Source organism: Phocoena sinus, chromosome 2 (assembly GCF_008692025.1).
Source record: "Phocoena sinus isolate mPhoSin1 chromosome 2, mPhoSin1.pri, whole genome shotgun sequence".
Taxonomy (NCBI): Eukaryota; Metazoa; Chordata; class Mammalia; order Artiodactyla; family Phocoenidae; genus Phocoena; species Phocoena sinus.
This window is the reverse complement of record NC_045764.1, coordinates 58,980,244-58,993,182: the sequence shown is the minus strand read 5'-3', so window position 1 is coordinate 58,993,182 and position 12,939 is coordinate 58,980,244. Positions and strand designations below refer to the sequence as shown.

Here is a 12,939-nt window from a genome sequence, read left to right as displayed (position 1 = left end):
GGAAAGTTGGTGGAATCTGGAGCACCATTCTTGGAAGTCTTCAAAATATTTTGCACTCCAAATAGAGGGGAACCCACACAGGTCTCCTCCCCAACCCAGGCCATCTCCGCATGTAGCTTTTGCTGCCTTGTTATACAGCCCAGCCCTCAGGAGACTTTCTTTCCATCTTTACGGGGCTGACTCTACCTGGGAGGTTCCTCTCTTCCTAACCTCGACTCAAGAGTAAGACAACATCTCTCCCAATTCTTCTCTACTTTCCTTGCTGTTCCCCCCACCCCCAAACACATATAAAGCCTTTGCATTTGAGAGGTTTCACTGCTTCACTACCAGAACTGTAAGGGCTACAAAAAACAAAAAGTGTGGGAGGCTGGAAATACTCAAGGATGCCACTGTGACCTGTCAGTTCTTTTCCACAGCACCAGGGTTAGGGGAGTGAACAAAATAGACAAAATCCCTGTGCTCTGGAGTGTTCATTCTCTGTGGGAGATTTATATAGTATATTTAGAAGGGCTATGAATAAAAGCAAAGCAGGGAGGAGGAACAGGAATGCCTGTGGGAGGGCGTGTAGTTTTAAAGGAGTGGTGAGACTTTGAGCAAAGCCAGAAAGAGGTGAGGGCGCAAACCATGCAAGAATCTGCGGGAAGGGCAGTCCAGGAGACGGAAGCACTAGTGCTAAGGCCCTAAGGCGGGAGAACAGTAAGGAGGCCTGTGTGGATGGGCAGAGGCAGAGGAGGATGGGAGGCCAGAGAACGATGGGACACAGCACTCTCCATCCTGCAATCAGAGTGAAAAGAAGGAGAAGGCCCAGATTTGGGGCCACACTGACCTGGGTCTGAATCTCAGCTCTGCTCCTTATGTCATGGACCTTGGGCTCTTCTCTCCTAATCTAGAAACAGTTGACCACAAAGGGTCATTGCAAAGGGTTAAAGGAGATATGGAATGTGAAACTACCTATCCCAGGACTCAGCTAATGCCAGGTTCCTACCCAGCACACATTAGTTCCCTTCCTCTACCTCTGGTTACAGGGCTCCTCTTATCTAGTTCCCATTGTGGCCGTGTCTGAAAGTATGCCATTCAAGGGCCTTCTAAAGGTCCAAAGTCTACTACCAAGTGCAAGAAGAGGAACTACAAAATAGTGTGCATCTATGTACAGTATTGCTGGCAAACAGTAACATTTTAGCGTCCACATTCAAAAATCCAGAGAGATCTATACCAAACTATTAATGGTGGTCTCACTAAAGTATAATATCAAAGATTCTAACCATGGACCTCTACCTTCTCTATTTATGTAATGATCAAACATTTTATAATGAATACATATTTGCAAGCAGAAATCACAATATAGACTAGTGTTGGTACAGGAGAAGTGATTTCCTGACTCTTTCCTACAATAGCCTCCATCCTACCTTGCACCCAAGGCCCACTGGTGTGAGCTCACTTTAGGACCTCTTACATCTTCCATATGGGGAAAATGAGCGCATGTAAGTCCAGCAGGAGGTCTTGGGTTCTCTATAGGAGAAGGTCCTACGGTGGGTGTGCCTGGCCAGCATTTGTGAACTCTGACTGGTTCAGTCTGGAAAGGGGATGGCTTAACTTGCAGGTTATGAACTGCTTTCTAAATAAAATTAAAACCCTTGCTATAGCTTCCATCAAGGAGAGAAAAAGAAGACTGGTGAAAATCAAGTATTTCAGAGTAAGCTGTGAACTACTATGATTCAAGATAGTTGACATTGAAAAAAAAATCTCATTTTAGAGACTACTGAGTTAAGAAATACTGTAAGAAAACAAGACATTTCACAACTAAGTAGCCTACAAGGTCAGTCAAGGAAAGACAAATATGCCAGTTCCCAGTGTCTTACTCAACAATGCATTAAAATGTGCATTACAATCAGTCACTGCAATGCATGCTAGTTATATAGCTTGGAAAAATTTTAGTTGCTTCCCCACTTCCAAAAATAAGAAAAAAAAACCCTTGATGAGGGGAATAAAAAAAAATAATGCTTAAGCATCCATAGTTGTTCATATGGCTTTTCCCAGTGTAAACATATGTTTCAAGAAAACAAATATGTAGTCAGAAACATTTTAACATTCCTCAAATTGACCATTGCACCAAAAAAGGGTGCTCAGCTCTGCAGAAAATAAAATCCTGCTTGAACAGAAAAAAGGTAGACTTCTTAGATGCTTTTTAATTATGAGACTTCTGACTGAAGAAGATAATGGTGCTCCCCATAGGAAAACCAATTTGCTCCCCAGAATCAAGCAGTACCTCTCTTTGCTTTCTGCTTTTTTTCCAGTAACATCAGGACTCATCTTGAGTTTATCTGATCATAGACTGGAAATCCCCAGGGCAGAAAGACTCCGTCTCAGCATTTCCATAAGCACTGGGGCTGAGCTCTTCCAAAACCGAGTGATTTCCATGAGGCAAAACGGCTATAACAAATTGCTTTACTATCAACAGAATAGAGTATAATGAAAAAAGTAACATCATGGTGTCCTAAAACCAGTCAAGAAAGAAAACAGACCTTACAGAATTTACAAGAGTCTTTTATTTCTGACCTAATATTATTCATCAATTTATCATTAAAGCTGTAATTTCCATGGGATATAATTTTCAAATAACCCCTTCTACTTAGCTGTACTTTTCTCACCACCATCTCAAATATATGACCTGAGCATAAAACTTTGTAGCCCCCCTGAGTGAATTTCCCATTGATGCAACTACAGTGATTTCTAAGTCTGTGAGAACTGTTAGGAATGTGTAGCACAATCCAATACCTGCACTATAATAATGCATTTACAAAAAAGATTAAATTTATATCCATTGTTGACTGTACAAATTCCAAAACTTTCAAATGAAGAGCTGCTACAATCACAGAGACTGGATTATGGTTCACGACTTGTATGGATTCCTTCACCTGGTTAAGGCACTCACACACAAGCATGACAGACAATGTTGTTCTAATGACTGGCAGCGAGACCAGAAGATAGCGTGAAGGGCGGCAGGAAGATTGGAGTAGGATGTGATAATGAAAAACGTAATTCATTCTACCTGATGCATATACATTTTACAGATTTAAATCTGAAGGGAAACAAATTTTTGAACTTAATTGCTTGTTTGGGAGAGCTGAATGGAAACATCTTGAACCCGATGTTTATAGGCTCAGTGCCACCTTAAAAAATTCCACACAAACCCATTCTGAAACAACAGTTTCTCATACTGGAGAGCCACAAAGGTTGATGTGAAATCTATGAAATGGAAAATCAGATCCAAGCTTGTGTGCTCATGCATAAGCTTTGATCTTAATGAAAATGTAGATGGAACAGCAGCACCAGGGTTAAAGGCTACTCTCATCCCCCCCCCCCCACCCCCCAGCAATCAGATGCACTAGAGTTTGCATCCTTATCCTGTCCCTGGCTGTGTGACCTTGGGCAAGTTATCTAACCTTTCTAAGTCTTAGTCTCTTTATCTTCAACATGGAGAAAACAGGTTTGTTATGAGGATGAAATGAGATATGTACCAATAGCTTGTAGCTCAGTACCTGGCACATATGAGCATTTAAGAAATGTGTTCTCATGATTAGATGTGGCACTCTGACTACTATATATTTTAGAAGAAATTACAGTCCTGCTGCCATACCCCAACATCTTGTGGTAACCATTTTCATTCTATATTTCTAGCTTTTACTATTTTTTTCACCACAGTATTTCGGGGGGGGGGGGAAGAAAGGTAATCAGTTACATACATCCCACTTTTTGAACTGTTTCTTGAAGCAAGGTGAAAAGCTGGGGAAATAGGCAACATATACACTGAAGAGAAATTTACTCTTTAGGGTACGATGTTATATGTGTATGGAATATAAACAAATCATGTAATTTCAACCTATAACCTATGGGGCATCAAATCATAGGTAGGTTTTATTTTAAAAGAGACAAAAGCCAAGCAGTATTAAGGAATATGGAAGGAATCAATATGGGCCTATTGCTATCTCAGTATTAGTGACTGAAACAGGGATTGGTGGGCTAGATTACGGGGGATTTCATGGGGTCTAACTTCCAACAGGTGGCAAGCTTTAGTCATCTTCAGATGCAAAACCTTAATGAGTTTGAGTATGCAAGTCTCAGGGATTCTGTTCAAGGCCTCCTCTCGGCAATCAAGGGAAACAATTTTCTGGTTTTAAGCCACCCTGGCAAGTTAGCAAGCAGGGAACTGTCCGCCGTAGCTTGCACCTGTCCCTAGAACGGGGTTTTGGCTTGACGGTGAAAACCCACCATCCTTTCCTATCAGTCCATCCTGCCGCTGTGGCGCCTCCAGACAAATGGGGGAAGCCCACTAGGAAGTGGTCACGACCAACAAAGCTACAAATCCCCAGGGTGTGGGATTTCCACCTCAATACCACGCCTGAAAACCTAAAATAGGCACCCGCTTGTTATACTGCAATGGGATTCCCCCCAGCAGCAATCCCCAACCCCCAGCTTGCATGTTTTATTAATAAATGCAAGATGGCACACAGAGGCAAAGAATGGGAGGTAAGGCATCTGCAGCTGGACCCGAACCAGGGCAGTTTGCAAAAATAAATAAGAAGCATGTGACAAGAAGCAGATCCCCAGGCTGGAGCTGAAGCCCTAGGCTGCCCCAGGCACCCTCGCCTTGCTACAGCGACCAGAGGGGATGAAGGTCAGTGGTAAGATCCGAGCCCTCCCGGACACGTACCCTGCAAACCCTGACCGGCCCCCACCCCCGCCCCGGCCACAGGACCCGGGAAGAGTGGCAGGGGAAGCCCCGGCCACGGCCGGCTGCGGGGACACATACCTGCTGCCCGGGCTGTGGATACGCTCGGCTCTGCAGCGGCGCCGACCGCGGCTCGCGCTCCCGGGGCTCCCCTCTCCGCCCCCCCGCCCCCTCGCCCCCTCGCGGCCCGCCGCTGCCTCCGCTCCCTCCTCTCCTCCGCCCACCGCGGTCGGGGGCGCGCGCGGCCACGCGCCGGCGGCTCGCCCGGGCCCGCGCCTGCGCCCTCGCCTCCCGCCGTCGGCGCGCGCGCCCCGGAGGCTGCGGAGCGGCCGCGCGGCTGTCTAGGAAACGGCGGCCTCTGCGGGCCGGGCTGTCGGCGGGAACTGGGCAGGGGGCTGGGGGCTGGGGACTCGACCGGCGCCAGGGCCTGAACGGAGCGCGCCGGTTTCGTGGCGTGGGTGAGGGGGTCGCGGGGCCGGGGGAGGGGGGTGCTATGCGTGCGCTTGTGGAGAGAGGAGGAGTTCGCGGAGAGAAGGTCTGAGGTGGAGGCCGGCGGGGCCGGGAAGCAACAAGTGCGGAGGCCGAGGGGGCCCCACCCGGGGAATTTCGTGCAGCCGAGAATAGAAACCTCCTCTGGCCTTGGTGCAGCGCTTTGCGGTTTCCAAAACTCTTTGCTAGTTGTTGGGCACATCCACACACGGCACCCCGTGAGGGAGCAAACGGCGGGCATTCACTGCCCTCTGAGGTTTGAGGCACGGAGAGGAAAACACCTCTTTGTGGCCGAGATCGAACCAGAATCAGAGACCCTTGACCCTTAGGCTGCTGTCTGGGAGAAAATTACCTGTCAGGACCTTCATTTGATGGTTTTAGCTCAGGACACTTATAGGACAGTGTTACTCAGCCTATTTTTTTTCTTTCCATTATCGTCCTCTTAAGAAAAGCCTTTTTAAACGTTTTGTTCACCAGTCCCTTCCTCCCCACCCGCCATGAAATTATAATACCATTCATATCCTGAATAGCTGTTTATGTACCATACGTGTATCTGTGCTTTATACTTGAAAAGAGTAAGATTTCGCCCCTTGGAGATAACAACAACCCCGTGGAGAATGAATGCTTGCTTTAGGACCGTGGCTCTTGGTTTTAGCGGGTGGAGCAAGTGGAGTACGTGAGGGCTGTGGATGCACCCATAATACTCTCTGTAGGTTAAAGTCCTCCCATACAACTCTTTCTAATGTCTGTAGGTGCTGCTGTGAGCAGTGGAATACAATCACTTAAGCAGCTTCTGGATTCGGAATAGGTTTTGTTACTCGTCTCAATTCAGGCTAAACTAGCCATATTCCAGTAGGGTCCTGACATTTTTGCTAAAGTACTTGAAAAGATTGGAAACCCTCTTTTCTAGAACGCTAAGTTCCAGGATGGGCTCTAGCTCTGCAGACAGCCTTGATTTCCGGTTCTCACACCTCTTCTAGAGTGGGTTTTTTGTTTTGTTTGTTTTTTGGTTAGGCCTATTTGGTCTCCCAGGAATGTCTTAGTCATTCTTGCCTCTTCCTCCTCCCACCTCAGCTTTTCTAGCTAGAAGAAATCAAAACCCAGGTCACAGAATTGCCACAGGGGCTTGGATCATACTTTTCTTAGACACAGGAATTTCTAGGTAGGGAATGAGTATCGAATTTTGGCAAGTTGGGAAGTAAGTAAAATTCCTTCTTCAAGTCCTCCTTCATCTTTCAATGTTTCTTAACCCAGCTGTAATGGAATTTCAGAGGAACACAAAGCCCTTGGAGGTGATATTTGTAGAAGCTACCTGGGTTGCCAGAGGATTTTTTTCTACATTTAATGTGGACTGGAAAAGAGAAAGTGGGGATGAGTCAAGAAAACTTGGGAGGATGGATGGGATTGCTGGGTGGGTGGGTATAGTTTTCTGACAGGTGGTGGCAAAATTTCAACTACACTTTTAAAAAGTGTTAAAAAAAAAAAAACAAAACCTCGGCATAGCTTGTTAAAGTTGTTTTCCACCCCATTCCCCCCCACCCTCACACTTAGTAGAACTCTAAAGACTTGATTAAAACCATTGAAAAGCATCCAGTTACAATGCTAGTTAAGAGTAGGACAAGTATTTTGAAACTTGCAGACAGAAAAATTGGAACACCACTTTGGTTTACCTGGAATCTTTGTAGTCTAATACCAGTTTTGGATTCAGGTGCAAGGCTACTTCAAGGGAAATTTTTTCCTACAACAGCTGTCAATGAAGACCCTCTAGAGAGAGAAAACTGGAAATTACAAGCTAACATATCTTATCTGTGTCTTTTAAGTGTGCTGCTTTGGAGTTTTTGTTTGTTTTTGTTTCTTTGTAATCTGAGTTCATGGAAAATGTAGGTACACCATTTTATGTGGTAGTGTGAAGTCAAAAAATCCCCAAACATGTGTAATTTATCAGCTCTATGCTGCTCCCTGGTGGTGTCGTACTTCACATCACCTATCCAAACTAAAATCTTCTGCTTCTTTAATTCTTTAGGATGTTGGAAACCTAAATCAGAGTTGCAGACAAGATGGTATTCTGCTTTCTCCAAACTTCTCCTGCTCTATTTTCAAATACCCTAAGTCCTAATACCCAAAGGAGGATTAGCCCTTGAGACTGATCAATTTGGAGGAACTGTGAAGATCTCTGGCAGGCCTCTTTAGTTTATTCTTAAATGTGTCTGTAAGAATCTCTTGAGGATACTTGATTAAAATCAGATACCGGAGCCTCACCTCAAACCCATTAAAATCTAATTTACGGGAGTGTGGCTTGTTATTTTTATTTTTAACTGTCCCAGGTGATTCTTATCAATGGGAGAGGTTGGGGAATCCTAGAGCTATAAAGGGAACAGGTGTGGCTTTAGTAGACTGTAGGTGACTAGTGAGAGGGATTTTGTGGGTGAAGGAGCCCCACAGCATAAAAGAAAATAGGACCTATACAGCAGGAGTAGAAGAAATTAACTGTAGTTTTAAGGCTTGTGTGTCACTTTCTTGCCAGATATATCTGCTTCTAATGTGGCTGTAATTGGCACGCTATCCCATACCAAAGTACCTTTTGAGGTAAGTCAGATTTTCTTTCAGTTAAAAAGACTGTCTTTTCAGGAGTACCAGAATCACATAACCAGAAAATTTGTGCATGTATGCAGCTGCAAGATTATGAGAAGGCAGACTGGAGATTATGTTGATCCTATGAATGAAAAAGATTGCTATGAGAGTTAAAATTTGTTCTCTTGAGGTAGCTGCTTGAAAAAGTAGGACATTTGAATCTGATGCCACATGAGTTGTGAAATTTTAAAATATCAAGAGATTTTAAGTTGTTAATGTTTATGTAAATGTTAATATTTTAAAACCTCTTCTGAATGTTGATTTCTGATGCACCCTCACTTATTTGGAACACACAGGGAGAAAGCCAATTGAAGTTAATGAAAAACTTGAAAAATGGAATATATGTGACTCTGATAATTATTTAAAAATTTAAGTATACATAATAACTGCTAACAAAATAGCTTTAAAAATTCTGCTGAGAGGGCTTTAATGAATAAATGTGATTGACTTGTAACTAGCAAAATTCATGTGCTTACATTCTATGTGGATAAAACAAAGCACAGTACCATGCACTGAATAGGTCCTCAATTAACATTCTTTTTAAAAACGTTTTCTCATAAGTAGCTTAAATACGCTTAATGTAGCGAGCCCATCTTCAAGGATAGTACCTCAGTGGCAGATTTCACCTTGAGCGGTGGCATGCCAGGAGTGGGGGCAATGAGAGCATCACTTGGGGTGTAGGCAACAAAAATTCTCATTGTCTGTAGGGAATTAAACTATAATAAACCCACTAAAAGTCTGTCCAATTTTTATTACCAGCAATTTCTATGTACCAGAAATTCTAAACAGTGTCAATGATAAAATATTTCTCCCTGAAAAATTTCTTATGAGTCTAGGTTCTAAACAATTACTGTAGTTACTGTTAAGTTTTAGTAATGTATATGTAAGCTTCAAATTAGCACATTTTAATTATTGATCCTTTAATAAATATCATATTCTACATAGAAGTTAAATCAGAGAACTCCCAGTTATACAGTTGGCCTTCAATAAACATAGACTCAGCTCTACAGATATTTTTCCAAATAAATTCATAAGAACAGGGTAATTCAAGGCTTCAGGTGCAGTTCATGTGTGCAGCCCCTTTGGTCCATATCTTTGCATTTATATAGTAGATTCTTAAGCAGTGATTGCATAGCGACTATAAGGATGAAGAAACAGACTTGATGACTTCAGTGTTGTCATTCTGTATGACCACTTAGGGTTTTCATTTTGCATGTAACATTTGAGGGAAACAAAGTCTAATATTTTTGGCTTGTAAGTACAAGTTTAGTTAATATGTGAAATTATTCTTCGGAATAATTGAATTAAAAAATCTTTTACTTTGAAATTTGTTCTTTTTAAATTATTAATGTTTACTTCAAAACTGAAGAAGGAATCAATAGGAGGTGCAATGTTATTACTTAGTACTTCCACAAAACAATATGTAGGTTTAAGTTATTCCTTTTTTCAGAAACATGAATTCCGTTGCATTTTTCCTTTTTTGTACTATAATATTTATTTTATATTTGCATATAAGTGGAGTTGAGTAAAAGAATTTTCACTGTCTGTTTCTTTCCTGGCTATTATTATTTGTTTCATTTCACGGTCATTACTAAAAATAATTTTGTCATGTAGAGGAGGGTGTGTTAGAAAAAAAAATGATCCTTTTGGGTGTCATATTCTGAGTATACCACTGGGCTCAAGTGATCACAAAATAAATGGTATTCAAATTAAGTGAGCTTTATTATGTGTTTAATATCTGGAATTTTGCATGAGGAAACCGTTTGGGGGACACTGTTTATATGGCAAAATGAAATATCAGTGATTGTATATGTATTTTAAAACATAAAAATGATCTAGTATTCCAATTCTAGTCTAATTAGGCTATTTTAAAACCTAGCAAGTACATGTCCATGTGTTTATTGATAGACTCCTAATGATTACTGACATTTGTTAAATGCCTACAATGTGTCAGACATCATTCTGTGAGCTTTATTTGCATTAACTTTTTCATAAGTCCTGTTGGGAAGGTATAGTTGTTATCTCATTTTACAGATGAGAAAACTGAGGCACCGTAGGATTAAGTAATTTGCTCAAGAACACCCAGATAATAAGTGGAGGAACTAAGATTCAAACCTGGACAGTCTGATTCAGAGACCTCAAGTTCAACCCTACTGCCTCACATACACACACAAAGTTGTGGCTCAGTAAGCTTGAGGAATTAAGTGGGAAAAGCATTCTGGATTCCAGGGTTTCACCTCCAATTCATTCTTTAACTTTGAAAAAGGCAATTAAATGAATGTCTCTGATTTGGAGAGGGTTGAACTTGGTACATCTAGAAATTCTCTAAATTTCTTTCTAGCTCTAAATTTTTCTGATTCTATGATTATTTTTATGTAAAGAAGAAAATTTGATTTTTCACTTATCTAACAGACTAAAAATGAACCAGAGGGGAAAAAAAAACTAGCATGATTAAATTTGAAGGTAGATAAACTTTTGATATTTTGTAGTTACAAAATTATACTACTTTTTTTGAAAAAAATTTTATTTATTTATTTTTGGCTGTGTTGGGTCTTCATTGCTGTGGGTGGGCTTTCTCTAGTTGCAGTGAGCGGAGGCTACTCTTCGTTGCAGTGAGTGGGCTTCTCATTGCAGTGGCTTCTCTTGTTGTGGAGCACAGGCTCTAGGCGTGTGGGCTTCAGTAGTTGTGGCACGCGGGCTCAGTAGTTGTCACGGGCTCTAGAGCACAGGCTCAGTAGTTGTGGCACACGGGCTTAGTTGCTCCACAGCATGTGGGTCTTCCTGGACCAGAGCTTGAACCTGTGTCCCCCTGCATTGGCAGGCGGATTCTTAACCACTGTGCCACCAGGGAAGTCCTATGCTACTATTAAACTTTTCATGTTCATTATTCCTGTGACTACAGAAAGACCATAAACTTCTTCTTTTTAATTGAAATATAACTGCCTTACAATATTGTCTTAGTTTCGTGTGTACAGCACAGTAATTTTGGTTTTTTGCAAATTATATTTCATTATGGATTATTATAAGATATTGGGTATAATTCCCTGTGCTGTATAATAAATTCTTATTGTATCCATTATAATTTATCCCTCACCCTCTCCCCTTTGGTAACCATAAGTTTGTTTTCTTTGTCTGAGTCTGTTTCTGTTTTGTATACAGATTCATGTGTATTAGTTTTAGATTCCACATATAAGTGATAGGTAGTATTTGTCTTTCTCTGACTTATTTCATGAAGCATAATATTCTCTAGGTCCATCCATGTTGCTGCAAATGGCAATATTCCATTCTTTCTAATGGCATTGTATATATACATATACACACATATGTATATATATTCCACAATTTATTTATCCATTCATCTGTTGATGGACATTTAGGTTGCTTCCATGGCTTGGCTATTATAAATAGTGCTACTTTGAACACTGAGGTGCATGTATCTTTTTGAATTAGAGTTTTCGGTTTTTTTCCTGGATATATACCCAGGAGTGGAATTGCCAGATCATTTGGTAGATCTGTTTTTAGTTTTTTTAAGGACCCTCCATACTGTTTTCCATAGTGGTTGCACCAATTTATATTCCCACCAATGGTGTATTAGTGTTTCCTTTTCTCCACACCCTCTGTAGCATTTATTATTTGTAGACTTATTGATGATAGCCATTCTACTAATGTGAGGTGATACCTCATTGTGGGTTTGATTTGCATTTCTCTAATAATTAGCGATGTTGAGCATCTTTGCATGTGGCTATTGGCCATCTGTATGTCTTCTTTGGAAAACTGTCTGTTTAGGTCTTCTGCCCATTTTTTGATTGAGTTGTTTGTTTTTTTGATATTGAGTTGTGTGAGCTGTTTGTATATTTTGAATATTAACCCCTTGTGGGTTGTATCATTTGCAAATATTTTCTCCCACTCCATAGGTTATCTTTTCATTTTGTTGATGGTTTCCTTTGCTGTGCGAAATCTTTTAAGTTTGATTAGGTCCCATTTGTTTATTTTTGCTTTCATTTCTTTTGCCTTGGGAGACTGATCTATGATTTATATCAAAGAATGTTTCACTTATGTTCCCTTCTAGGAATTTTATGGTGTCATATCTTACATTTAGGTCTGTAAACCATTTTGACTTTACTTTTGTATATGGTGTGAGAGAATGTTCTCATTTCATTGTTTTACATGTAGCTATCAAGCTTTCCCAGCACCATTTGTTGAAGAGGCTGTCTTTTCTCCATTGTATATTCTTGCCTCTTTTGTTGTAGATTAATTGAACATAGGTGAGTGGGATTATTTCTGGACTCTCTGTTCTGTTCCACTGATCTTTGTGTTTGTTTTTGTGCCAATACCATGCTGTTTTGATAGCTGTAGTCTTGTAGTATAGTCTAAAGTTTGGGAGGGTTATACCTCCAGCTTTTGTTCTTTTTTTCTTCAGGATTGCTTTGGCAGTTCTGAATCTTTTGTGGTTCCATATAAGTTTTAGGATTATTTGTTCTAGTTCTGTGAAAAATGTCATGGATATTTTGATAGACATTAAATCTGTAGATTGCTTTGGGAAGTATGGCCATTTTAACAATATTAATTCTTTCAGTCGAAGAGCACAGGCTATCTTTCCATTTCTTTGAATCATCCTCAGCTTTCTTTTCAATGTTTTATAGTTTTCAGCATATGGGTCTAGAAAGACCATAAACTTCTGAGGGATTGATTATGCATTCTGATAATTGGCTTGATATAAAAATTTATATTATTCATATATGCCACTTTTACATACTTAAGGTGTTCTGAGCCTTGACCACCTTCTTCATGCCATATAAAGTAAAGCTCTTTGGGAAAAGGAACTTTTAAAGTGGAAGATAGATCATATTTTATACCACTTTTCCCTTTCTTTCTCATGAAGGTTACCACTTTATTGAAATGACAATCCTTATTAACTCTCTATCCATAATATTGTATGTAAAATTTTTTCTTGGTGGAGACATAACACAAAAAGTAACTTTCATAGAAAAAGAAATAAAATTCCTTGCCATCCCCCAAAAGTCTCTGTTTGAAAGGGTTTTTCTCCTCCCACACAATAATCTTCTAATAAAATTCTATTTCCCTCTTAA

At 40.7% G+C, this 12,939-nt stretch overlaps 2 protein-coding genes across 3 annotated transcripts in view; one reads left to right on the top strand and one right to left on the bottom strand.

Annotated features, from left to right (window-relative positions):
* Positions 1-4,873, bottom strand: part of TMEM266 (transmembrane protein 266) — a 143,288-nt gene extending 138,415 nt beyond the window's left edge. The window contains exon 1 of the mRNA XM_032618326.1: positions 4,811-4,873. The gene's annotated coding sequence lies outside the window, so the exon portion shown is untranslated. The remainder of the gene's footprint in view (positions 1-4,810) is intronic.
* Positions 4,874-5,094: 221 nt separating this feature from the next.
* NRG4 (neuregulin 4) overlaps positions 5,095-12,939 on the top strand; it is a 132,992-nt gene continuing 125,147 nt past the window's right edge. For both annotated transcript variants that reach the window (XM_032623010.1, XM_032623009.1), the window contains exons 1-2: positions 5,095-5,187; positions 7,743-7,804. The gene's annotated coding sequence lies outside the window, so the exon portion shown is untranslated. The remainder of the gene's footprint in view (positions 5,188-7,742; positions 7,805-12,939) is intronic.